The sequence below is a fragment of the Passer montanus genome, unplaced genomic scaffold (assembly GCF_014805655.1).
Source record: "Passer montanus isolate IOZ18808 unplaced genomic scaffold, ASM1480565v1 scaffold5, whole genome shotgun sequence".
Classification (NCBI taxonomy): domain Eukaryota; kingdom Metazoa; phylum Chordata; class Aves; order Passeriformes; family Passeridae; genus Passer; species Passer montanus.
This window is the reverse complement of record NW_024369929.1, coordinates 12,854,468-12,882,048: the sequence shown is the minus strand read 5'-3', so window position 1 is coordinate 12,882,048 and position 27,581 is coordinate 12,854,468. Positions and strand designations below refer to the sequence as shown.

Here is a 27,581-nt window from a genome sequence, read left to right as displayed (position 1 = left end):
CTCCTGCTTCAGTCACTTTACATCTTTGCAACACTAACTGTCTTTTCACTAATTGGTTCTGTGTAAATGAAACAAGCTGAAAAACACTGTGGCACCAATAAATATTAATAAGTTATTGTTTGTTTTCTTTACCTTGCTTATGAATTCATACAAAGACAGTGCTAAGACATTAACTCCAGTCTATTAATTGCCACCTGATAATTGCCACCTGATACTTTTCTCCTGGATAATTAGGTACCCATTAGTTCTAATCAAGTAGTTACTTAATTATTGCAGTAATTAGTCTAATGGACTAGCAAATTGAAGCTTTATCACTTTTGGATACTTAATGTTCCTGACAGAGTACTTCACAAGTGTCAGGGTTCCTGATTCAGCAACCTGCCATTGATGAACCCCCTGCTGCCATCTCCACCCACCCATGTTGCTCCCCGGACACACACACCACAACTTGGGTGTGTGAAGCCAGAGGCAACACAAATTGGAGCCCCTCTTCCTTCTGGTTCCCCTTCCCACCCCTGCCTATGCCTCCCCTCCTGTGCTCCTACTGCTCAGCTCATTCCACGCCAAAAGAACTTTGTTGGGAAATTAAATAACATCTTGGCATGGAGATCACATGCATTAGGCTGTACAGCAGCGTGAGTCAAAGGAAGGAGCTAATGTTGGCAGGTGTGGGAAGAAAAAGGCAACTGTGAGGGGAGAAATAATAAGGAGTGTTCATGAATACTCATCTACAGCCCTGCTTGGAAAGGGAAAGGAAGAGGAGCAAAGCAGACTGGTGGTAAATGAAGGCATGGCTCCAAGGTCTGGGACTGGTAATAGGTCTCTCCTTTATCAGCAAATTGAAGGAGCAAATCTAACAGAGATTTTTAGTGAATAGACAAATGTGGAAAATCTTTTTTATTCTGCCCATGGCCTCTGTATCCCAGAGCTGGTGGGCAAGAGACCATTTCTCTGCCCTACAGTTTTATAGTTAATATCACACTTAATTCTAACTAGGCTCTCAATCCCACATTTCTACAACATTCCACTGAGAAATGCATGCCATCCTCACCCCTGTACTCTGTCCATGTCCTCATCCAAGCATCATCTTGTGAACTGTGCTTGCTTTTGAATGCTGTGTTTGAGATGGATATAACATGCACAGACATTTAGAAGCATTAAATGTGAATTTATCTCTCCCACTGATCATCTGATGCAGATTCTCTCCTGTTTCTTCATGTCAGATTTGTATCAGAATTGATCATCAAACCCTTTGGCAAGTGTCATCTGCCCCAGACGCTGCAACGTGTAACATATAAGCATTCATTGTACTGGGAAGGGGAAAAAAAGATTGATCCTGACCAGAAATAAAGAGGCTAATTCCATTCAATAAAAGCTTGACAACTTGCTAATGATTAAACTACTTCACATATGTGGTAAGATTATGTATTCTGAAATAGATGTATTTATCTGTCTTGATCAGATAGCTCCTGTTTCCATTGCTGCTAACAGTGGAGCACAGTCTCAGATATTACCCAGAGAAAAAGGCTCTGGAACATGCCCTGGGTGGGTCCTGCTGGAGCCTGCTGGGTTTCCAAATAGCCACGTACCCAGGTTTGCTTTTTATGGACGGCAAGGCACAGGCAGATGGCACTGAGGAGAAATTAGTGGTGTTCACCTGAGTTTTGACCTACTATGGAACTGAAACAAGGGCAAGTTGTGGGTCAGATGTCTCTTATGTGTCAAAAGCTGTGTAATTTATAATTTTGGGTCACCACACAGAGACCAGAGTCCTCTAGTCTACCATTTAATCCACACTCATAGACCAAATTAAACCCCACAACCTAGAATCCTCACAAAATATGGAACTTATTTTACTTATTGACCTATCCTCAGTATGTTCATATTATCAGAGCTGACAAGCTGACAGTTTTCAGGGAAAATAAGTAATTTAGTAACTTCATCTCTCCTAATTCTTCTCACTGCATGAAAAGCAGTGTCCTTTTACAGTTGCTTTGCATTCTTACCCAAAATATGATAGACAATGACAGAGAGGTCACTGGCTCCTGAGTTTTCTGCCACAGCTCCACATGCATCTATCACAACCAGCTGGGGATGTCATTTCCTCTGAAGTTACTCTTGAGGTAACAGTCAATAAAACCTCATGCTGCTACTGGAAAATCCTGCCACAAAACTGCTTAAACACCTGTGTGGGGCCACTGAGCAATAACAATCCCATGCACTGAAAGCAAAATTAAGCAAAGCATATTTGGCCCATTAAGAAAACATATTGCTTGAAATTACAGTGCCCCAGGATGACTAGATCTTGCTTGTGGTACTGGCTCCAGAGGAGAGAGCTCTGTTCAGCAAGGGACATTTACTGACCTGATTTCAGTGGCTGAGAACATTGTCTCTGTCAAAGAAATCTGTCAGACAAGTTTTTCATGGTGAGAAACAGCAACATCCTTGTCCATCAATAGCCCTAACTTGTAACTGATGCTAAAAAATAAGCAAAGCCACCTGAGGAAGGCAGAAAACCTTGGAAAATCAGTGGTGCTGGATCCATCTGGGCTCCACACAGGACCATACACACGTCCTTCAGCATGCAACTGAGAGCAGGGAAACACTGACAGCCTCATCTGATTTCCCCAAATTACTTGGACTTTTCTGTCCCACTGGAAACAACCTTGGTGCAGAGCAGCTCCTCCATGGGTGCTCCCCAGTGCCTGAGCTGGCACTCGGGGGACAAAGGGGCAGCAGCCTGGGGGAACCATCACAAGGGTCTCACCCAAACTGTGCCAGCTCTGAGGCTGAACAGAGACTGCCTGTCTCCAGCACTATCGATCCTGCAGAAGCAGTAAATTCATTTTAAGGATGCTGAGAGACAGCGAGCAAACTGTACGTGACAGATGTTAGTCACATTGCTTAATGTACTACTCGGAGGTGTTCAGATGCTCTCGTGATGAGGGTGCAAATAAAATCAAGGCAGAGTAGAGGAAAACAAGCTAAGAAGATTTTTAGTTTTGGAAAGCTAAAAAACGGGGAGGTTTTTAGCTTGAGGAGGAGTAAATTTAATAGTACTTTTCCCTCTGGATCTGACATCATAGATTTTCCCTCTGGATCTGACTTTGAAGCAGACTTTTAGAATTCTTTACCAATTACACTTCAACCAGCAAATTGGAAGACAAACCAAGAATACCTTTTATGTTGAAAATACCAGGAAAACAATCCAATGGCAATTGAGAGAGATGCAGAACTCATCAAGGCCAAATTGTTCAGAAATCTTATGAAAGAGGAAAAAAACCCCAAATAATAAAGCAAGATCTTTTGTACCCTTTCCCCACTTCTCTCTGTGCTGTTTCCAGCACTTCAGTTCACAGGCTTAGTTGCAATCAATTTTAGCTTGTAACAATTCAGCAGTTTAAGATCTCCATAACAGTTTAGACCACCGCTGTTCAATGGGCTGCACTGCTTTTGGAAAAGCCTGAGTTGTGCTGAGGAGGAGAGTAAGTGCAAAAGGAAGGAAGAACCAGGGAGGCAAGCTGCTTCCAATTTGTCTATCCAGAATCTAAGATCTTTTTATGGAATGTGGGTTATTATTGGAAAGATCTTAGTCTTCACCTCTTTGAGAAGTTCTCTGAGTGCTTCCTTTATGAGTTTTGTCATTTTCTTGCTTGGAACACATGGAACAAATGCCAGCCCACAGGATACAGGGGATAAGGCAAGATCAAAGACAACCATTCAGCTTTCTGCCACTGAATAAAGCAGGGCTGTTTGCCTGGTTGGGAAAGCCAGTAGCAAAGTATCTAGACGGTGACCACTAAGTGTTTCCTCATGAAAACCTCTGGTGAGCACCAAATGCAAAACACCTTTCACAAAGGTAATGGATTTTGCTTAAAAGAGGCCCCTTGAAACGTTATCGAGGGGAAACTAAGTCATGAACAGTCTGGCCCTTGCTCCCTTCTCCTGATGGCCACGAGCAGCCACATCCTGGGAAGAGCTGGCACCCAAGCAATTCAGTGGCAAAACGACACTCAAGAAGCAATGGCTGCAAGCAGCATCTGAGGAAAGCAGAGTGATTAATTACTTTGGAAAGACCCCCCAAGCCATAATTTCATCCAAGCCATAATTTCAGCCTTCTGGTCATAACCAGGCAGAGAGCAGGGAGCAGAAGCATGAGCAGCAAGGATACAAAAAGCTCAGCCACCCTCATCTGAACCAGCCCCCCAGAAACAGTCTGGGGGTGTTGGATGGCCACTCACTTTCTCTTTTAGAGCAGCAATTTTCCTGCTTTCCTGATCACCCTGCTCTCCTCATTTACACCATCCTGGTGTAGAATTGACATGGTCTGAGGGTACTAGTAACGGGACAAGGACTGATCACTCTGAAATTTGCCTGTATGGGTGGCTGGACCCCTGGATTTGGGGTTTTTTGCTTTCTGTTGTGTTTTGGAGGTTTTTTACAGGTTGTTCTCAGCTGCCTGTCAGACGGGGCCATGATGAAACCCAACATCTTGCAGAGACATAAAATGGAAAACAGGCAACTCATCAGAAAAGTAGCAGCTGTTTTACACCATCTCTAAACAAAATCATCATACACTAAAAACTAGATTTAGCAGTTTAAAAGAGCTACTAACGCAAAATTAGCTGGAGACAACAGCGTGGTTTTGTAAGTGACAGTGCTTCACTCCAACGCCCTAATTCATGCAAAAACAACTTAGGAAACATTAAACGGCTGATGCTTTTGGAAAGGGAAAGAGCATCCACTTACAATGGCTGCTTAGGAAGAACATGCAGATTTATTACATCATCTTTTCTCCTTTTACAAATTTTAAATAAGAATTGTGTCAAAACTGCCACCTCTTAAATAACAATGATGCTATAGTCCTCCTGACAGAGGGAGATACCAGCTTTTATTGGCAAGTCATTTGTATTTATGGCAGGCTGAAAGCCAGTAAAAAGGTTGTGCAGAACTTTAACGGTGAATGAGATGGAATAAGAAGGCCTTGAGCACTTTGGATCATCAAATACTTCAATAACTGGATATGGCTGTTCATACAACCATAAATTCATACACATAGAGAGGATATAAAGACACAATTGCCATATGAATGGAGTTTCTGTTTCCTTCTGGAAGCTCATATGTGTGTGTGATCTGTTCTAGATACAGGTGCCACACAAGATTTCCTTTGGCCCAGCTGTGTTTCCCATTGAGGATGAAAATTTCCCTTTGTAGAAATATCCTGCCCATAACCAGCACATCTTATGAGAATTAGAAAGCTGCCTGGCAAGAGATTCAGCTGATCACTCTAGCACCAAAGGATATGTGGCTTGGCTGGAGGTCTGTCATCTTGTAACAGTGAAGGGGTGAGTCCTGATTGCTTGGGACTAGATTTAATTTGTCCATACAATTACTAAGATAAGAACTTGTTTTATTTTCTCATGAAGTAGCTGCCCTGCTCTGGCTGAGGTGCTTCCATATCTCCCATATTGTCAAGTCCCTTCATCTGTGTGATCTGACCCTGCCTGTCTTAGGGGATTCTCCCATCAAGTCCCATCAAAATCCTGCCTGAGGGAAGAATTCAGGGCTGGATACAGAGTGAAAAAGGAATAAAGTTTTAGCTGAGGTATGGCTATTTGTTCTGTACAGACGAGTTGTGGCCCTGAAGAAGTCTTATGTTTCCTAAAAAATTGTGAGGGTGGGAGCATAAAAAGTGCCCTGTACTTCAAGGGTATTTTTATTTAGATGCTACTCTTCAAAAGACTATATATAGCAGTAGGAGTCTAGCTGCAATCTAAAGTTTGAAAAGTTGCAGACTCTTGCAGACAGTCTGATGGATCTAAATTTTTCAGCTAAACAACATCTATGCTCTTGACCTCAGACCTAGATTTCACATTTCAGGAATTAAATGAGCATCATTTTCTAAAAGACATTAGACCAAGGCTGGGCTATCCAAAGGATGGCTTCACGATTTAGATGAAGATGTTGTCATGTCAAGGAGACTTAAAACCTGACATATCTTTTTTCTATTGAAAAACCAGACCTAGTTTGTTATACAACATTGTAGCTTCTTCTGTGCAGGAGGCAAAGGAAAAGTGGAGGTTATTCTGGGTTTAACATCTCTTAGAGGATTCTCTGCAGTAACAGGGCATAAGGCTCAGTGCCCCTGATGATCTGCCCTTGCCTTATATTACCCTGTTTGAAATTCATCCTCAGACTGAGCCAAAACCCTGCCAAAATATAAAGGAAATATTTGTGACCTCTGCCAAACTGTGAATCTTCTGTGTCTGAGATGCTTCAGATGCTTTGATTAGATTGAAGGAGTTGAGCCTGAAGAAAGGGGAGTGGGAAATGAAAGGAAAGCTATCCCTTACCTGATGTTGCAGAATTCAGGTGTGTGTCTGAGTATTCATCCTCCTTCCATGCAGAAATCCTGTTTTTCTCAGGAAGGTGTTGAACACAGAACCTGCTTAAAAAAAAGAAAAAATATTAAAATAGAAAGTAAATTTTGATGCAGGCAAGTAAAGGAGATCTTTCTCCCTTGAAAGGGCTGTATTCATCCTCAAGGAATTGTAGCCCACACTTTTCTTTGGCTGAAAACAGAAAAACTCAGTTTCTGGCTCACAGGTACATCCCAAAGTGGGAACTTCTGGAACCTGGGCAGCCCCTAAAGCCACCCAGAAATGCCAGATATGCCACTGCTGCAGCCCTGGGGGCATGGAGACAGAACCTCCTGGCAAGCAAGGCACAGAGCCAGAGGAGAGATTGACTGATCTTGTTTCAGATCAGATGGATGGCTCTAAGTGACCTGTAAAGACACTCCCTGAGCCCTGAGCCACAGCATTAAGAGCCAAGACACCACTAGCACGCCTGAAGTAGTTATTAGTGACTGAAGTAGCACTTGTCAGCTGCAACTTCAGTTTCAAGTAATAGTTTAACAGCATCAACTAGAAGAAAGGTTATATCTCAGTGTGTCTGGTGTGCTGCTGACACTTAAAGGAAATAATTGGTAGATTTAGAGCAGGGGCAGATGCCAGTGGTAGAACAGGGGAGGAGGTTGGGTACTCGAACAAAACTTCAACAGTGTATCATGTGATACCACCCAGGAATCCATCCTAAGCCCTGGCATAAAAAGTATGAGGAAGCTGTAACCCAGCCTGTGGAAAGAGCTGTTCTCCCCACCTGAGCTGGGTTGCTGTGATGATTTCTAAAGACTCATCTACAGTTGCATTTTGCAGCCCTGTCCTAGCAAGAGGAAAAAAAACCCAAACATTTTGCCCCTTGAAGTTGTGTGCCAGCCTTTTGGAAAGCACATGTAATGCAATCTCCAGCTGATTTTTGGCTTCAGGACAGCCCAAGAGAGAAAGTGTGAATGCGTGTGTGTGTGTGTGTGTGTGTATTCATGTGTACTGTGGAGAAGGCAGGAAATGGAATGAAGTGGAATTAAGTGCACTTCTGGAATGAAGTGCAGAGTGTCATTTTACCTGTACTTGGGCTGTGTGATGCTAAAATAGAGGAATTAGCATGCAAATCCAGCAATCCCCTGGCTGTCATCACCTTCCAATTAGCTGCATTTGATTTTGGTGGGTGCTGAAGGATTGTGTCAGCGGGTGAGGTGGGATGTCTGAAGGGTGCCCTGGCTGCCACGGGCAGGAGGATGCTCTGTGTGTGCATGTTTTTGCCTTGTGCTGGTGGCTGGAATGATGCTGGCCTGCCAAAATAAAAGCACTGCTGTCATTCACTGGCCAGAGGAACAGATTCTGGTCATGGTGACCCCACATTTCTGCCAACATCAGTGCAACAACCATAGATTTGTAGAATATCCCTAATGGGAAGGGACCCACAAGGACCATGGAAGTCCAACTCCTATTTGATTCACCAGTTATCAAGAACAAAGCATGGGTGTCTCAAATGCATAGTTTGGAACTGCCTTTCTGGTTCTTGTCCCATTCTCCTCCCCCACTGCCATTTAATAACCATTTTCTAATTTATGTTATTGATTACCAGCATTGCATGAGGCACCTCACTGTCCTCAGCACTGAGGTTTGGGAGCTGCTGAACTTGGTGTTGTTGAAATAAAAGATCTTGCTCTTGTCCCAGGGACAAAAACCAAGGGAAGAGGAACTGGTAAAAGAACAGGAGAAATATCAGTAGAATGTGCACCAGCATAAAATGCAGCTGCATCCAGGGAAGAGAAGAATTCTCTCTGCCATAAGGAGACAGTGTGTCTGTCCTAGCCAGCCAGCCTGGGAGGGTGGACAGGATTCTGGCTCCTTGTTTCCCCTCTGACCTTCTCCTGACTGTGACCAGCAGTGTCTCATCAGACCAAGCTAAAAAGTGAGGCAGAAGAGTGTCTTCAAAGTAAGATTAACTTACATTTGTTGAAACAGAAGGACTCCCATGAAGAAATATCTTGCCTTCAAGAAGGAAACCAAAACAGCCATACATTGGTCACACAGATAAGCTGGAGAAATTACATTTACAGAGAAATTTAGAAAAACATACATGTGATTCAATTTGTCCAGAAAAATAAAGAATGTTTCCACAGATAAAATCCAAGTAATTCTAAACCTTTGTAAGAGTTTTTTTAGTGTGGAGCACCAATAAATTCAGCATCTTTTCTGTCTGTTATAACTGAAACTCAGAAAGACATAAACACATTCTGTAGGTAATAAATTAGAGGGAGGTGAACCAGTTGAAAAAATTGCTTACATTTGGAGCCTTAGTAACAAATATGAGTTCCAGGTCATGACTTAAAAAAAAAAAAAGAGAGAGAAGTAAAGGGGCTAGGGAGGACACTGGAAATTCATAGTCAGCTTAAGATGACAGCTCACCACAAGTGAGTAAAAGTCAAGGGCACTGCATGAAGTTTCAGTTTTAGACAAAAAGAAACAAGTCCAGAGTAGACTTGTGAGTCATTGTCAGAGCATGGATGCTTGATGCTTTGAATATGCAGAATGCAGATAAGGTTGCCAAGAGAAAGGTGGGGGAGCAGAATGGAAGAGAATAAAAGTTTTATTTTTGAAGCCAAGATAAAATTGTAGGGTGGGGAGAAGATGAAGAGCCTGGAATCAACCAGAGCAGCATAAACAGAAGATTGAGACCTGGGTGCTCAGAAGAACAGAATTTATTCTAAAAGCAATGAAAAATGGGAGAAGAATTTAAGCTGCTGTTAACAACAACAAAGTATGTAACTGTGACAAGAATACCAATGGTACTCTGAGCTGTACACATCTGTTTTTGTTGGGTTAGATTATCTTAAGAGAGAACATGCCAATAAAGCTTAAAAGAGCCCTGCCACCTTTGGCACATACCCCAAATCAGGCCTGCACATCCACCCTGTGTCTCACTGAGACTGAGAGCTTCTGTCCTTGAAATGTTAAACTCATTATCTGGTAGGTGTGGACAGTCTTGTGTATCACAGAGCCAGGAAGAAATTTGACATCAGCATGTCACAGGGAGGGGGAAAAAACCCAACTCCTGAGAAATGTTGAGAGTGTGTGTATTTTTGGCAGAGGATACCAGCCAGACATGTCAGCTGATAGCATCCATAGAGCTGGAAGACTGAAAATGAACTGCAGTACAACAAACACAGATTTCACAACTGAAAGCAGCACACTGACATTTATATTAGCTCCGTTTGACATGACCTGATGAGCTGGGCTTGGCTGGAGCAGCAGCCACCATCCTGCTGCTGGTCCAGCCCTCCAGCCCCCTTGCCCTGTGCCTTCCCCGCCCTCCTGGAAAAAAAAAAGGACATCATACCCATGCTGGTGCTCTTTGCTGTGAGAAGGTCAGTTCCAAGTGCTCGGCTCATGGGTGAGGCAGGGCTTTCACCTTGTTCTGATTGAGGGGACCTTGTGGCAAACCATTGCCACCAGTGCAAGTCAGGGGGGCTGGACAAGCCCCATCTAGAGAAGAAACGTGGTGGAGTCAGCAGAGGTTGCCCTCCTCCAGGCTATTCTGCACTGACCAGAGTGACTCCTTTGACCTTGGTGGAGTTACCTTGATTTACCTGAAGGAAGCCCAGCCCGATAAATTCCGTCTGGTTTATGGCTTTGCGTATGAGAGAAAGGGAAGTTTGGACCTGCAGTCCCCAGGGCTACTTTGGGGGCTGACTGTCAAGGTGTGTTTTTTATTGTGTGTACTGCTTGTCTGATGATAGGAACTAAATTGAGAAGAGGCTCATTTCTCACAGGCCACTGAGCAACCAGAATGTGCTAACTGTCATACGTAGGAAGCACTCAGGTGTCGGGATTGTCAAGAGAGAAAGTGCAGTGCTTTTTATTAACTGCAAGAGCAATCAGCTCTGTCTGGGTCTGCTCAGTCTTGTGGAAACACATAGTTCACACTGGGCAATGCTCAGAGGCTTAACACAGGTATCAACACTGTGCCTGCGGTAATAACTTCACATCAGAGCTGTTGCATTACAGACTGGTGCATAGTCACAACTGTGCTTGTGGTGCTTGGTAGTCTGATCCCTCAAAGGCATTTGCTAAGCCTGAATAGGCTGAAAATTGCACGACTCGATTGCATATTTAAAATGGATTTTGTCTTGCCCTCTCAGGTCTTGTGTGTGTATGCAAAGGCTGCGTGCACCCCTCTGCCTGGCGTGGTGCCCTGCTCAGAAGCTGCCTGTGCTGCTTCATCCTCAGGTCTGAGCAAATGCAGCTGCTTCCAGGGCTTTGGAACAGAGCAATACAGCCAGGCAGGGTGGTGCATGGCAGAGAAACCCTAAAAAGAAAGAGGGTGATGAATATTCAAGGTCAGATCTGAAGGGCTTTGAGCAACCTGGTCTAGTGTGAGATGTCCCTCTGCTCATTGTCTGTCTGCTCATGGACCAGATGATCTTAAGCATCCCTTCCAACCCAGCCTATTCCATGATTCGGTGAAGATGATGTCAAGACACTTGAAGCCTTTTTTTCCTCAAATTAAGTTCAGGTCCACTGAGTCCTTCCCTGGAGGATATGAAAATATCCTCAGATTTCAAGGGGAATTCATTCTGATCTTGATTTGAATTTGGCAAACTTGAATTGAGGTAAAATTAGGTTAGGTTCAAACACAATTTTTAAAAAATCAAATTATACATTAGAAAAGTGTTTCTAGCAGCAGCATCAGTGCCACTTAATGGTGGCAAAAGGGTCAGATGTGGTCCAGGTTTCATTTGCATCCTGACACTGTGTCACTGATGGACTCTGTGAGAGGAGCTCAGGGACTTCCTTTTCTCAGCTGGGACATCTTCAAACGTGACCCAAAGCCATGATCACAAGCAGATCCCCACAGCATGCATAGGAAAGAGGTCAAATATCCCTCAAATCCCTAAATTGCCTCCACACTGCCTAGAGCTTATCAGAAAGATTATAAAAGGTTCAATCTCTGTCAAGGAGTCCCTATATCCATGAGACCTGCTACATCTCAGGAAGCTTCAGAAGTGGGGGAAATCTCTAACCTGTTGCCTCAGCTGGGAGTTGTCTGCCTGAAGTGATGGGTCTATTACATTTCCCTAGCACAAAATCAGCTCACAATTAAATATATATGTGTGGGCAAAGTTCCAATCTGTTTACTTCCCCGCTCTACCCAGGGAGAGCCCTGAGAACAGCATTAAAACAAGAGGCCAGCTGGGCCAACAGAAATGTTCACGGCTGGCTGCAGTGCAGCACTTAGTTGCAAACACAGAAAATAGCCCACTACATCAGAGAGAGAAAAAAATGAAATACACGAGGCACGCTGCAGTGCCTGAGCAGCTCCTTTTCCACATGGCCAGGGGTGCTTGGTGTCCCTCCCTGGAGCCTCCAGTATGCAATGCTGCCTCATGGTGCTCGGGGAGATGCCCAGCCCCAGAGCCATGCACGCCTCCCCTGGGTTATGGGGTGGGCTGCACGTTTTGAGGACAAGCAAAGTGACACATCCTGTCACCAGAGCAGGGTCAGTCAGCTGTACAGCAGCCTGTGCCCTTAGCAGGTGCTTCAATGTCAAAGGTATTAAAGCTGGTTATTTTCAGCGCTGTGCCAAGTGCCGTGCAGGCTTGTTCCTCCCCTACCCCCATTCTAATTAAATTTATAGGCAGCAACTACGAGCTGGGCTAAGAGTGGAGCTGTCAAGTTAAGAGAGAAGCACCAGCACTGCAAAACCCTCCAGCTGGAAAGACAGAGTTTCTGATGGTTGCTGTATTTTCTGGAAATTATCTCTCCAGTCTCATCTCTCATGTATTTCCCCATATATCTCATCTCTCCCTCTGTCTCTCACACACCCAGGTGCACGCACACACACAGAGGCACGTGCTCACTCCCTGAGTTATGTGCTATTTCCTCAATTTGGTGGATTACCCCTGTCTTTACAGGAATATATACAATATAGCTGAGGGCTCTATCCTTCTGCCAGCTACATCAGCGTAAGGCAGGCTGTTCTAGCAGTGAAAATGCCTCATTTAACCCTAGATACAGACAATTCTGATTTTCAGTGGAGCTGGTGAGAGCAGTAGGTTTGCAGCTCTCAACTGATGGTCCTGTGACTGTGTGGTGCAAAGTTGTCCCAGAGTTTGCACCTTATCTACCACCATAAGACTTGTTAGAGAAGTGCTATGGGCATGTCCTGGATAAACTGGGGCAATCTTGGTCACTGTTCCAAGATTAATTTCTCCAGCAAGGCAAAAACTGAGATCTTCACATGGTTCACAGTGAACATTTCCTGCAGCTTCAGCTTTACATAAGCCCATCCCTGCAAGCCCTCAGCCTCCCAGAGGAACTCTGATTTTGCCTGAGTAGTGCCTCCAGAGACAACAGCACCTTAAGGGATTAGGCAGCCCCAGGACCTAGAGATGCTCTTTTCCCCTTCTTGAATTATTCTGCAGGGGTTTCCTTGACCTAGACTGGGAGAGGTGATAAGATTGCAGCCAGCAGGAAAATGGCAGTGTGCCAAACAAATATATTTTCTGCAGCCCTTCCGAGGGTCATGTTACTTCAAACCACAGTTTGTTCTTACCTGCACACACGTGGAGTGCATTGGCTGGTCCCCGTGTGGCACAGCAGAATGCTCATCCAGTTCATTTCCCTCTGGCCACATTGGAGGAGGACAACAATTCCAATGAAACTATCTCATCCAGAGGTTGCACACAAAATCACCAGGGAAGGCAGCATGGAGGGTTTCAGTGTGCTGTTGTACACATTGCAGCTGGCTTTGAAGCAACTTAAATAAACTGGAGGATGATGTGATGCTGATTTCTACATCTCCTGGATGAGATGTTGCATTGCAGAGCCCAAACCTGATCCCTAGAGTTTTAAAAAACAAAAACTCCCTCAACCATTTTACTACCACTACAATTCCTAAGATAGTTTTCAAAATTGAAAAAAAAATCAGACAAAGATGAGGTGAAGGATAGGTAAGAGATTGAAGGATAAAAAAATTATTTTTGGTAGAGCAGGGAACCTGCAAGTGGTGCTGAGTGTCCACAAAGAATGGAAGATGGAGCTCTTTCAAAGTCAGGCATTAGGTTTTCCCATTACTATTTGCTGGTTTTTGTCAAAGAAAAAAAGAACAAACTAAAACAAACTATCCATAACTTAACGGCTGATGACGTTAGAAAATCTTTCTCAAGGTGCTGCTGATGGGTGATGCAGAAAACCAGGTACATGTGATGCCTTGGTACGATCTTTAAGCAAAATCTAAAGAGTGGGGATTGGGTGCAGTTTAGGTCTCCCCACAATGGCTTAAGTTTTAAGATGTTTTGAGATGTAACCTGGAAAACTTGTCATCCCTTTATTGCCCACAGAAAGGACAATTAACACTGTAAAATGCAGCAGGTGACTCTACCCCTTCCTGATGTCGTGGGCCCATTTTAAGGTCAGTGATTGAAATGCTCTGCTGGTGTCAGCTGAGCCTTTGTATCTTCTCCTAGGATTTTACTCACCAAGGACTCTTAAGATCATGTACATTCATTAGTTAAAAAGAAGATATAATTGCCCATCCAAGCTCACCATATTCCAATTCCTCCTAACCTTGCTCACCTAAGCAGGTGGCAGTGAGTGCATTTGCTAACTGGTGATTACAAAATTAGCTGATTGATAAACCATCATCAGCATAACTTTTAGGGAAACAAGTAAAGTTAATAATGAGTTGACCTTTAACTTCAACATGAGGTAATTTTATATTAATTTAACTTGGCCAATTTATTAGGGTTGGAAAGGAGAAAGAGAGAGAGCTTGTATTCCTTTGAACTAGTACTGCAACAGAGGCAAACAAATAGAAAAATTTCCAAATGTACTCATATTTTAAAATCCACATTAATTATAAATCCACTTATTCTTTGTAAAGGCAGGGTCTGCAGCCTGGTTGGGGGAGGGAATAGGGGGTCATGTATAAATTGTCTCCCAAGGACCCCACTGAAATTTCCATAGCATTCGCCATATGACACTGATGTGTGAAAATTGACATGAAGATTTGAAAATTGGGACCGAGGGAGACCAAGCATAAAATAACTTCAATTTTGCGCTCTCTCTGTCTCTCAGAGGAATAGTGCAGTGGACTGACCAACACAACACAAACAAGTGAAGGGGAGAGAAAAAAATATTCAGGGAGAAGGATAGTAGTTATTAAAGAGAAAACACACTCCTCACTCACTGAGAGAAAGGATGATCAATGGATTTAGTCACAGAGAAATTCAAGCAGAAAATTGCTGCTGTTTTTTATCTGAGAGGCAGAAAGTTTAACCAAACCAGAATCCTCTCAACTCACATCCAAGGCAAACAGTGAAGAAAACCACTGTGTTTTAGAACAGCAGGAGAATTCTGTTTGTATGTGCGTATGTAAATTTTTGTTTGTGCTTTTACTTACAAGTGTTATGATGCCAAATAAACTGTAAGGTAGAATCCTCACCTCCAGAAAAGAGCTACATTTTATCCTATCTCTATTCTTTCACTCTTTTTATGATTCTGAATGTGGTTTTCCAGAACTAAGTTTTGGTATTTTGGAGCCTCCTGCTAACACTTGTGTACACCAAACCCAGCTTTAGGACTAGTTCCTTATGCCTCCCAATAAACAGATCATTTTGCAAATGCAGAAGGTACCAAAACATCACTGGCCTATGGAAATAACACAAAAATTCCTCTCCTGAGTTATAACTGCTGCTCAGGAAATAGATATCCATAATTTTTTAGCACTGACTAGGTATTCAGTAGCTCACATCTTTGGGTTATTGGTCAAAATGTCAACAAGTGAGAAACTCACTTTGGACTCTTAGCAGGACCATCCAGATCTGCCATGTTGCACTGCAGACAAATACCTGCCCTACCTGCAAGACCATGGGGACTGTACAAAACTAGACTTGGCATGAACTTGGTCTGAAAATTCCACACCTGATCTGCCCTACTTTATAGAGACACTCAACACTCACCATTATCACAAGCTTTGGAGAAGAGCCCAGTTGCTGGTGCTGCTGCTATTTCCTTTTTGGGTCACAAGTTGTTTGGTGGTCCCTGTTGTCCCAAAGACACCTGCAAGGCAATGGAAGTGCAAGTCTGTACATTTCTGCACTGTGTATGGATAGAGATTGAGATGAGACAAGCATGTAGACCACAGCTTTAGATTTAAAAGTGCCCATTCTCTAGCTGCTGCAAGTCCTGAGGTCATTCTCAGGCTGACAGGATGCACTGTGCACTCCTGAACACTCAGTGGTCTCTCCCCAGCCTATTTTTCTTGGGATTACTTACTTTATTTTATTTAGCTTTGTGGCACACAAGGTTCCTCGTGCTTGCTGATACGATGATCTACAAGAGCGGCGTTCACATGCTATGGATCTCATTTATTACAAAGTGAAGTATATAATAATGAAAAATAGCTGCAGCTATTCCTCCTCTCTCCAGGGTATCTCAGCACCCTTATGGATGACCGCACACACAGTCAGCTCCATAGAAACAAATGGAGGGGAAATGGCAGCACACAGCTCCGAGCTGGAGGACTGAGTGCCTTTGGTCTGGAGCACGCTTGATCCATAGCTCCTCTTGAAGGCACATTACAGAGGCTACTGAAAAAAATATATTTTTTGCAACAGCATGCCTAGATGTGGAGCAGATTGGCCTTGTAGGAACTGGGGAGCAGGCAGAGAGGAGAATTCTCTATTACAGCGGCCCGTAGGAAGCATTTGTCAATAAACACCTTGAGGATTTTCTATAGAGTCCAAAGCAAAATGCCCCACGATTCGCAGTCAAACACAAGAGCTGCCCATCATTGACTCTTAATGCTCTGCTGAGCATGAAAACAACAGCATGGAGACAATATGAAAAGGCCTTGCAGGTAATTTCACAGGGTAACAAGAAATGCCAGGCTTATTGTAATTACTGGCACTGGTGACAACAGAGTTAGTTTAATTTAAATGCTGGGACCTTTAGGGCAGCTTCTGTGCTTCACACACTGCCTGGATTTTATAAATTTTGTGCTTTGACTCATCTGATGTAGCTACATAAAATTAAGTGATTTGAGTTGCACTCAAAATGTGCTTTTGAACTTCTTTCCACAACTAGGAAAGCTAGGATATTACATTTAAATAAAAAAAAATTGGAAATTTACTAGGTGATCACCTGATTTCAGCATCTGAGGCTTTAAGGAATATAATGAGAAAACTACAAGAATTCACAATACTAGAACAATAACAAGGATGATGATATTAATAACGGTTTATTATCATGTAAATAGAAAATAGAATGCAAGGACACAGTATCTAATGATTTCATTACTTTCTTTTACAGCCTGTTGCAATGCACTGGCCATAAGGCAGTATTGACTTGAACCATAGTTCTGTGTCTGTCTTCTATTGAAATTCTTTCATCTCTTTGTATGATGCCTGAATTTGGCAAGGTTGATGCCATCTCCCTTTTAATGAACTCATATCATTAAGTTACTTCCAATTTATAAAACTGTGTGATCAGAATATGGCTAAATACTTCTATTAGCACTTTTAAATCACTCAGGAAATAATTTTAACAATTATTTCTTCATTCTAGTAATAAAACTAATACTTATAATGTCTATGCTTCCTGGGTTTTATTTCAAATACTCTTTAAAGGGCCTGAATTTCTCACCTTTAGAACTCTCTTAGTTTGTATGATCTCTTTGGTAAAGGGATCATCCCACTCATTCCCATACAAAGGTAATTTTAAAAAGATTTTCTTTACTTATTTATGTATAATCACGGTACAGATTACATCAAATGCTTTACAATGTACATATAAAACACTCCTGGCTGGTTTCACACACTTGGAAGATAGTAATCTCCCTCAGAAGTTTGAGATGAAATATTCAAATAAGAAGAAAATAAAAAGGATAACACCCACCTTAAAAAGGTCTTCAGAAGCCTGCTGGGCAGAGTTTGAGGAGGAAAGATAGGCATGATATACTGCCATTTTTGAGAAGGGATGGAAGAATCACCTCGATTACTACCATGGAGAAATGTTTTCAAGGTTACTTTTAACTCCCGAGCAATAGTAGCAAACAGTTTGCAAGCTGTCCTGAAGATTTTAACTAGAAAAGTGATATTCACAGAAGCAAAAAAGACAGTTATAGGCCATTGGGTGCAGTGTAATTGGCACTTGGCCCCAGACACAGAGGTTGGAAGCTCTCTCTGAGTTTGACACAGGGCATATATTGAAGTTGGAGGCAGTTTAGTGAAAGCTCATTTTCTTGGACTATATAGTTCTGTCAAAATGCAAGCGCTTCACAAACAGCTTCAGAAATAAAGACGGAAGAATAAAGTTCCCACAATTCTGAAATGTCCACTTTTAACAGTTTGGAAATAGAGTTTGAGGTTTGGGTTTAGTTTTTATATATGTGCATTTTAAATAGTTTAATATCTATATATGTGAAACACCAACAGTTTTAGATATACAAATATATACTTTGATATATCTGGTTTGTATATATATATATATATATATGCAAATATATACAGGTATATATAAATATATTTTCCTTTATTGGAATTTTTGGAATTAGAATTTTTCCTTATTGGAATATTTCCCTCATTATAAAATAATTTTAAAAGCTTAAAAGCAAAATAAAACACTGTTTGTAAAATGGATAATCTAAAACTTCAAATATCTCAGAAGGGAAAGGAGATTAATCTCAAATTATTTCTGTAAGTGCTGACCTGCATTAGATTAATCAGAGTTTTCCATTTGAAAGCAGAAAGTGAAGTAAGAAACTATCTGACTAATCTTAAGGTAGATGTCATGGGTAAAATCAACTACGTGTAGAGAAGAAACAGCCCTTCTTGGTTTGTAGGCATCACTTTTTTTTTTACAGACAGACAAGGCTTCTTAAGGACATTCTTGATATCTTAATACCTCAATCTTGTTCAGTGTCATTCCTGAATGAGACCATTGTTGAGGCAACAGTGAGTTGCATAGCTCCATCAACCTTCTTTAATTTGCTTGGAGATTATGGGAAAACCTCTATAAATCAGTTTTATGACCTCATGAAAAACTTACAGTTGTATGGCATCACTTGCATGAATTATGAGATAGCCACAAAAAGGACCAAAGATGTCAAGGACACCAAAGTGAAGCTTTATGTACCCTGGGACATGGCAGCACATGTCACAAATCTGCACTTGGTAGAAATACCAAAGGCAGACATGGAAGCTTAAACTCTCTGTGCCTCCTAAGCATGAAACTGGACTTGAAAAGGCTGGGAAGGAATTGTTAAAATTATCTTCATAAGAGTCATTAGTCTGAAGACGTAACAATTTAATTCTTCATTAGCATTAAAAAAAAAAAAAAGAACCAGAATGTGTACAGAAAAAATATACTTAATGAGAAAAGAATGCAGGTCAGATATTCTTTTTTTTTCTTATTCAAATGCAAAGTTTGCATAATGTCTTTTGTTAGAGACTTTATGCAGTCTGAATATGCTGCAGCTGTAGCCACATATTCAGTATGTTCACAAAATAGACCTCCAGTTGCTCTTTCCTGGAGTTCCTTCTGCTTTAACATTACATCTCAATGTTTTTTCATATTTGTCAAAACCTAATCCAATCATCACTGAACTTTATGTTGCTTCATGGTATTGTAAACCTAAAGAAAAGCCTGAGTTTTGCAAATTGAGCTGAAAGCCTTGGAGAGCACCTGGAGGTCAGGCTCTCTGTAATGTTAACAGCAGAGATAGCCACACATACCCTGACTATTAGTTAGGTGCTTCCATCAACACTGAAACATTTCACAACATCAAACTGATTTTGACACTGCTTCTTTTTGGAAGAAAACTAGAAGAAAGATCCTGACTGTGCTAAAGAACCCATGCCAACTTTTTGAGGGGCACACAAAAATATTTGACTTTACATTTTAATTTTCTATCATATAATAGAGAATTATTAAAAAAAATTAACCCAAGTAAAATATTCTGGTTTTGTCAAAATATTTCTTTCTTTTATTGACACTAAATAAATCTTATGATGTTTCCTGGCATGAGTACTGAATGTTTCCATTGTCACTCTATCCAGAAGGAGCCAGGCTCCCAAATCTCATCCTCCCTGTGTTAAATGAAATGTTTATCCTTCACCAAGTACTGAGCAGCCTAAACATAACCCTGCTGAGATTTGCCAGGGTAGAGGAGGCAGAAGGTCCTGGGCTCAGCCAGAGTGAGCCCTGGCCAGGCTGATGTCCTCTCAGCCTTTCCCTGTGTCCCTGCAGCCTTGTGCTCAGGGAGGGGACACAAATGCAGCTCTGCAGCACCTGTGGAGGGAGGATACTGCTGTTGGCTGTGCTACACCAGTGCCCTGCAGCCACTGCAGGTGGGTCTGACACTGTCTGCTCTCCCCCTGTTAAATTCCCACCTTCTCCCCTTTCTGTCCTCACTTCAGATTTCCCTGGAACTTCTTTTATACCATAGAGCCAAGCAGACTTTCAGTCCAGGAGAGCAGCAGACACTGAGTACAAGATATCTGTGCTCAGTGTTGTAAACTAAGTGGTCCCATTTTCTGTTTTAACAGGGCTTAGTGTCTCTCTTTGGAACAGAGAGATGAGATGGAGAGATAGACTTTGCCTTCCTCCCCTCCCCTGGCCTTCTCAGCTTGATGTTCCTACTAATTCTCTCACTCAGGCCCTGCTGTTTGAGTCTCTTCTCTCTTTTTTCCCCTCTGCCATTATTTCGGGTGGTTACTCATCCCATTTGACTCCCCCCAGGGTGTCACCAGGCTGCTGCCAAAAGCTCTTCTGTTTCCTCTCCTGTTGTGTTCACTCTTTCTCTTTTTTTAACTTTTAATCTCAGCCCTCTGTGAGGTGTGCTGAACAGTCATGATGAAGCATTCAGGATGTTAGAAAGTAAACTGCTGGAAGAGGTCAGCAAGAGCAGAAACCAATAAAGCACCAGGAGGAAGTTTGATATGTACGAACAAAGCAATTGGTAATGATGTGAAATAGTTAGGTCAAGCAAGGGCTGTGCACAAATGAAAAGATTCACCTCCAAACACCTGAAAAGTTTACCTAACCTGCTTCTCCTTGACAGGAGCTGGTCTGTTGCTGTGAACCATTGCTAACAGCTTTATACCCTGCTTTATTTGCACATCTCAACACCCACATGAGCGTCTGGCCATCAGCAGCAGGGTGGATTCCTTCTTCAAAAGAAACTCCTGAAATCCTATAAGCCTCCTCTTTCCTTTTCTTTTCTATTCATTGCTGCCTATTACGTGAAAGGTGTGATTTCAGACTAAGTTTCTAATACCCTCTCTTAGCACCAGAAAAGCCATTGAATTCAAAGGGGTGGCCTCTGATATATGGGATTGTTCAGTGTAAAGATGGCCTTGTCAAGCTCCTGCTTAGTCAGAGAGCAATCAGATACTACAGCTCCTACTAGAGAGGGCAAAATTCCCAATTTGCCAGGCAGGGGAGGTTTGCTTACAAGTGGAAGATGCTTTATTTAGATAGATTTCACGTCTGAATTCCCCAGATCGACTCAGGAAAAGGTGAGGGGCAAACAAACAAACAAACAAACAGAGAGAAAGAAAGAAAAATGAAAAATTCAGTTGAAATTTTTTTCACGAAAAAAATAAGTTTTTTTTGTTTTTTTTTAATAGATAGTGAAAAAAAATAGCAATGGGAGACATTTTAGGCACAGCATTTTTAGGCTGTCTCCTCTCTTTTCCTCCCTTCTGAGGACCAGCACTGCAAGAGGGGATGTATTTTTCCTCCATTTACACTTGCAAGCCAAGACCCTTTTCTGGCTTTGCTCTTGTTACAACTCAAGGAAACTATTTTAATGAAATTTCCTCAGAAATTAAAGAAGTCCCTGCTGGTCCCTGCTGTTTCTGTGTCGCTGCTGACCTCCTCTGAGAAAATGTTCTGGCATTTCCACAATGGCTGAGGTACACTGACCTGAAAGGAACAAAATTCCAAGAGCCTGGCTCAGATGGCAAATTGGACAGGACTTTTCCCTTCTCTGGGAAGGCAGCCAGCCTTGCAGCTGCAGCCTGGGCCACTTCAGAGCAGACCTGGAGGGCACTTTCCTAGACCTCAATGAGAGCAGCCTTTATTAAAAGGAGAATTATAATATTAATAGGAAAATTATTTTGCTGCTAATGACAAAGAACTCAGTTTCTTCATACTTGGACACAGTTATATTCCCAACTATGCCAATCTCAATATTATCTCAGATGGATACTGGTTCCCAGGAGGCCCTTAGGGGAGTGACCTTATGTCCCTCTACCTTTGATAAACCACTGCCTGCATGCATATAAATCAATTAACACCATCAGCTTATGCTAATTTTGAATTTAGATGGCATGCTGGAAATAAACAGGGGTGTTTATGCCTGTCTAGAAAGAGACCACAATAACAATCTTCCTTCTTCCCCGACGTACACACACAAATACACCCACACCCAGTGCACACACACATCAGGATCTAGCAAAACGCCAACTTCAAGGAGCTTTCATTTAGCTGTTTGTGCTCTCTCTGTTTTTTTGGGCAATTTGGACAAATAGAGCAGCCAAAATAACACCATGCAACATACAAATATCCCTTGTTAGCCATTTGCTTTCTGGTTTGCTGCTGTGTCATTCCCATTCCTGCTTTTGTTGCTGTTCTGGTATTGCTTTCTTTAATTTAGGGTACTCTGAGGGATGTGATGTTACCAGACTGGGAAGAAAAAAGACATTTAAAAGTGGAAAAAAATTACTCTATTCATGAATACACATTCCTTTTTATCATAGTCTGACTACCCACAAGAAATAGCACATCCCAGCTTCCCCCCACCCCACCACAGAGCATGACTTACTGGTATTAATGGTCAAGAGCCATGCCTGAAGTGTTGGGTCCAGACAAGAGCAGCTGGGAACACATCCAGGAGGGAGACGGAGCCTCAAGACACAGAAGGTGATCGAAGGAGCCACAACAGCCTTTGTGGTCAGACCAAATGATAATTTCCCTCTTCACCTCTCCCCTGGCAGTCAGGTGAAGGGTTCATAGATGGTGGCCAAGCCACAGCAAGCAGACACCCAAGGAGCTTCAAGGCCCTCCAAGCTCATCAGCAAAAGCTCCTTGTGCTTCCTTCTGAAAGACTTTTCCCTGCCCAGGCTCCGTCTGTGTCTGGACAATGTGTGGAGTATGAGGGTGCTATTTGTAGAGCAAAACACATCAGTATATGACATATTTTAGTGCAAGACATGAAGAGTTGTGTGCTGAGAATCTATTCTCTGCCATTGACTTATCTCCATGATAAACATATTCATGAACTAGGGGTAATTTTTATCTCTGATTAAAGCTGTAAGCAGGCACAACTCTTTCTCAGTTGACAGCTCTGGGCAAGGAATGGATATGGCAGAATTGTCTAAAATACAAGTCAATTTCCTTGGATCCTGCAATTCTCATCAACATGGGCATTTTCTGACGATCTGATTTACTTACCAGCAGTGCCCAGCCTTCTATGCCAAGGCAAAGAAAAACAGAGGACATATGCTGAAAAATTTGTAACATGGTCCCCTAATCAAGTGCTGGCTCCATCCTGTATCCTGTTATAAATTGTAATCTACATTGTGTCTACTGTACACATGTCATTATTCTTTCCTCCACTCTGCCTGATTGCATTTAAATACTTTTTTTAAGTCATTATTGGTTCTCCTATTATTTATATGTTGCTGGTTTGGTGGTTCTCTCCTTTTCTTTTTAGCAGAGAGACCCAAGGTTACTTTCCTCATATCCGAGGAGCCAATTAATTTCCAGCATCCCCCAATGCCATCCCAATAAATAGAGGATGCTGTAGCCATATTTCCTTCCACAGGGAGACCAGGATGTTGAGCCAGTTCTGAATCCAGTCTTAGGTCTACGCCATGGTTGAGATATTCAGAGGATGGTCTCAGCTGAAGCCCTGTCTGCTCACCTGATTACTGTGTGTGCTGCTTTCCTCATTGCTTTTCTATTGCACTCAGAGTATAGTTGTATTACTTGCACTCCCAGCCCAAAGGGACCTCATTTCTAAGCAGTATTACAATGACAATATCCATGGTTGGAGAGGAAGAGCTGAGGGGGGGTTTTATTTTTAGTGGGCTTTTAGTTATTTTTAATATTTTTGCCACAGACTGTTATTTTTTTCCTCCTTTCTCTAGACTCCTTACTTCCTCCTTATAAATCCACAAAATACCCTTAAAATTATTCATCTTTCATTTAAAACTGCTGGGGGCTAAACTGGCCTCCTGTGTGGTCTGGAGTGAGGAATTAAACACCACAGCAGCTTTCATGGGAACAAGTGTCCTAAAAAGAGAGACAGGCACAGGCACACCGTGGGCACAGCCCCTCCATAAATAACAGAACTCCAGCCCTCTTAAATATCCTCAGTAAGCCTCCCTAAGAGTTTTAGGGAGACATCATACTCCTTTAAACTGGGTAGTCAAGCAGCTTCCTTGCTGCTTGGGGGCAGAGGAGCAGTGCCAGTGTCAGGCACACACAGACAAGTGTTTTTTTAGGGTGGCAAAGCGATGGAGAAGCAGCATTTATGGTGCTCTCTGCCCTTATACCTCTCTGTGCCGTGTGCCTTGCCCTGTTTTTGCTGAACTGTCGCCTTTCAGTGTGGGGGAAGGTGGGACTGTGCAGGTGGTGGCTCTCCCCAGGACAGGCAGAGGGATGTGACTGGAAGCTGGCCGAGCCCCGGCGCTGCTTTACGCCATCCCAGCTGGTGGCACTACATCATCCCTGCAGGGCCGGGCAGGGGCCTTGACGCTGGCAAAGGGGGAAGGCAGGGATCAAACACAAGTCAAGGTCAGCAGCACGAGCAGAGATGCAAGGGGGAAATGCATCACGGGCAGTGGGGAGCCGGCTCCATGCTGAGCCCCGGAGCAGCTCGGAGACGATGCTGTGAATGTGGGACTACCCAGCTACAGACACAAAACTGGGCTTTTCTCTCCTTGAGAAACAGGGAGGAAACAAGGCATCCTTCAGGCAGCAAAGTGCTGTTCAGATCAGACTTCTAGAGGGGAGAGTGATAAAGTGGAAGGCAAAGAGGTCTGACATGGGCAAAAAACATACAATGAGGGATAAAGTGCAAAATCTTGCTGGCCAATGGCAAGTAAACCCTCTGTTAGTGAATCTAATAGGCGTGTGACACACACACACATGGTGGTAGTAGTTGAGCCTTCCCATCTGGCACTACTGATTAATCAAGTGCCTCTAAACCGAGGAAACCTCCAAAAATATCCATCGACAAGATCTGAGAGTGTGAGAGAAAGTAAGACAACTCCAACTGTGTCGGCAGAGGCTGTGCTTGATGCTAACAGGTGGTGATGAACATTGCGTGATTTAGAGCTCAGAGGGGAATAGGAATCTGAAAGATCAAGTATCATTCCAAAACACTGACAGACTTTGGGATCTGAACCTTCAGGCTTGAGGTCTTCCAGGACAGAGCAGAACATGAAAATAGGGAGAGGAAATGGAGAAATCGGCTCCAGTTCAGCATTTCCTGCGTTCAAGAACTTTTCATTATAAATAGTTTAAAAGGAAATTTGTAGCTCACCTGATATGCTGACATTCTTGAGAATGCAGAACAATACAAAGTCTGCTTTTGCTCAGATCTTAGACCAGTGTTCAGACCCCATTCCTTGCTATCAGTAGTACCTCGCATCCTTTACACATTAAGTTACAGTGACATCCAGACCCATACTCTATACAAATGTTGATTGGCAGGATGAAGACTGGCAAAAGTAGGATCTACAAGTGATTTATGAATGCAATTCAGTGGCTCTTGTTTATAAACAGCCTGGTTTGCTGAATTGCTGTATGCATCATTCCTGCAAAGATACACACAGGTCTCAGGTGCTCTGCAGGCAGCAAGAAATGTGCAAGGCACCAAGGAAGTGAAGGAGGAGAGGTGGAGTAAATGAAATAGAAACTCCTGAGAAGAAAAAATTAATTTCCCTGAAGTTGCAAGACTGAAGTTTAGCAATGGAAGGAATTCACTGGCCTGGCAACTCTGGATGCTGCCACAGGAAAGCACTTTGGGACTGCCTTAGCACTGTCCTCAATATCCTTAGCAGTTACACACCATGTTCTTCTCCTCAGGCACAGAACTACCTTGAAAACAGTTTATCCCTCTTACATCCAGTATTAAGCAGCAATATTAACCAGCCAAAGCTTTGCTATTGCACCCAAATAAAATGTGATCAGAATTTGGGTTGATGAAGATCTGGTGAGGGAACTGCACAGGGCAGAGAAGGATTTGTTTTCTTTTTCCATTGTGTCAGAATGAACCCTATGAAAAGAGGACGGTGCAGCTTTAATAATAAAAAAAAAATGAGAGAAGGAAAGGAAGAAAAAAAGAAAGAAAGGTGCCTCAGTTGTCTCGGCAGCTGATCAACAAAGGAGCAGTCGTGAGCTGTAACCTCTTGGAGCTGCAGTCTGGAACATGACACATGTCAGGCTATGATAAATGGTGCGGAGTGTGTGCAATTTCAAGCGCAATGCCCTTGAGATGCTCAGGACCCCGATCGCAAATGTTATTGTTAAATTAAACCTTAAAGGAAGGATTGGGAAGGGGAGGGGTGGCTTTGTGCGTGTGTGCGTATGTGTGTGTGTGTATGTGTGTATTTATTTTTATATATATATATATATATGGATGTATGAAATGCACAGAAGAGAAGGGGAAAATGGCAAGGTGAGGAGAGAAAAACTTTATATTTCTTTTAATTGAATTGTGCATCTTCTAGGTCTGGTTGAGCTATGGGAGAACTTCAGGCAGGGTTTTTCTATCCTACAGGCATTTTATTACTTTTGCTCCATCACAATTTGATAGCTAGAGATCAGCTAAAGTAGGCAGGTACAAGATTGGAAAACAGGTAAATAAATAAATAAACACATGCCACAGATGTGCAGTTTCTCTAGCTCAAGTATTCTGTGTCCAGGTACCTTTGAATCTAAATGAGTGAAGTTTCAGAGAGTACTGAGCGCTGATTTTTGGGAGCTGCTGGTCTCTGAGGGCTTGTTTGTAAGTTGCGTTGTTGTTTGATGGTGTGTGTTTGTTCTTTCTGAGACAAATACTCACTCTCAAAAGCTGCTCTGAGAAAGAGACAATGTTTACATCCACATCCCACTGTGAGGAGAGCAGGGACTGAATTTTGCATGTTCTCCAGGCAGATTTCATCCCCAGCCTGTAGGAATGGCCCCAATGTGCAGCTCGTTGCTTCTGTGGTGTCAGCATCCTTGTTCCTGTGGTTTTGGAATGGGAGTGGGGACAAGGGCAGTGAGAAGTGTTTTAGACAAGCAATTGCAGTAGAGTGAGTGGTCAAGGGGTATGGAACAATGAGTAAAAAACAAAGCAACCTCTCCCACATGCTGAACAACCTTTTGCCAGGAGAGGTGGCAGGGAGGGCTCCACAAGCCTTACCCTCTGAATTTTGCATCACATGGGTGCTGTGGAGAGCAGGGACTGGATCTCCTGGGCTCTCGTCTGTGCAGCTTCCAGTTGCTGCCTTGCTCCCTCTAAAAGGGTGAGAACCAACATGCTCCTACCTTGAGCTTGTCTCCGGTCACTTTGGACCTGGATTTGAATCTGTTCCTCTCTCCTCTTCCTTCTGCTGCCTATTTTATGTCTTCCATTTTTTCCATGTGCAGAAGACCCTCCAGGTAGAAACTCACACAGATTCCTCAGAAGTCCTCTCTTTACTTTCTCCCTTTCCAGCCTCCCTCCCCCACCACATCCAGGCTAAGTGCAATTAGTGTAGGCAGTGCAGGAAACACAGTGGAGAAGGGAGCTGTGTAAACGAGGGGGAGGACATGCACTGGGGGAGGTACGGGGTGGGGGAGCTGGAAAGTGTTCAAGGGGAAATGCTTGCATGGCTCACATAATTGAAGGGAAGAAAGAAGCAATGAGAAGCATAAACCCTCCACTGGAAAAGGAGATGGGAAAAGCCTTTAAATCATGATGGAAAGTAAATTCAAACAAACAGTAAAAGGTAACAAAGGACTAGCAGTGACTCATTTAGCAAGATATATTGTTTGATCTAATTTTCACCAGGTACAAGACAAACTCTCTGGTTGGGAAAATGACCATCATAAGAGACCTCCATGACCTATTCAAAACACTTAGGACAAGGAAAACAGGTAGCAGAGGTCTGGCTGCACCAGCAGTAATCCATC

The 27,581-nt window shown here is 42.8% G+C and overlaps 1 long non-coding RNA gene across 2 annotated transcripts in view; it reads right to left on the bottom strand.

The window, feature by feature from the left end:
- The window catches only part of LOC120509213, a 37,549-nt gene extending 10,275 nt beyond the window's left edge, over positions 1 to 27,274 (bottom strand). The window contains exons 1-7 of one of the 2 annotated variants that reach the window (XR_005629193.1): positions 26,830 to 27,274; positions 26,488 to 26,651; positions 15,368 to 15,467; positions 12,961 to 13,247; positions 9,745 to 9,890; positions 8,356 to 8,443; positions 6,354 to 6,445 (exon numbers count right to left, since the gene is read on the bottom strand). This is a non-coding gene — a long non-coding RNA (uncharacterized LOC120509213). Of the gene's footprint in view, positions 1 to 6,353; positions 6,446 to 8,355; positions 8,444 to 9,744; positions 9,891 to 12,960; positions 13,248 to 15,367; positions 15,468 to 26,487 lie in introns of both variants that reach the window. The other variant, XR_005629192.1, reaches the window with a different exon arrangement.
- Positions 27,275 to 27,581: the final 307 nt, after the last annotated feature.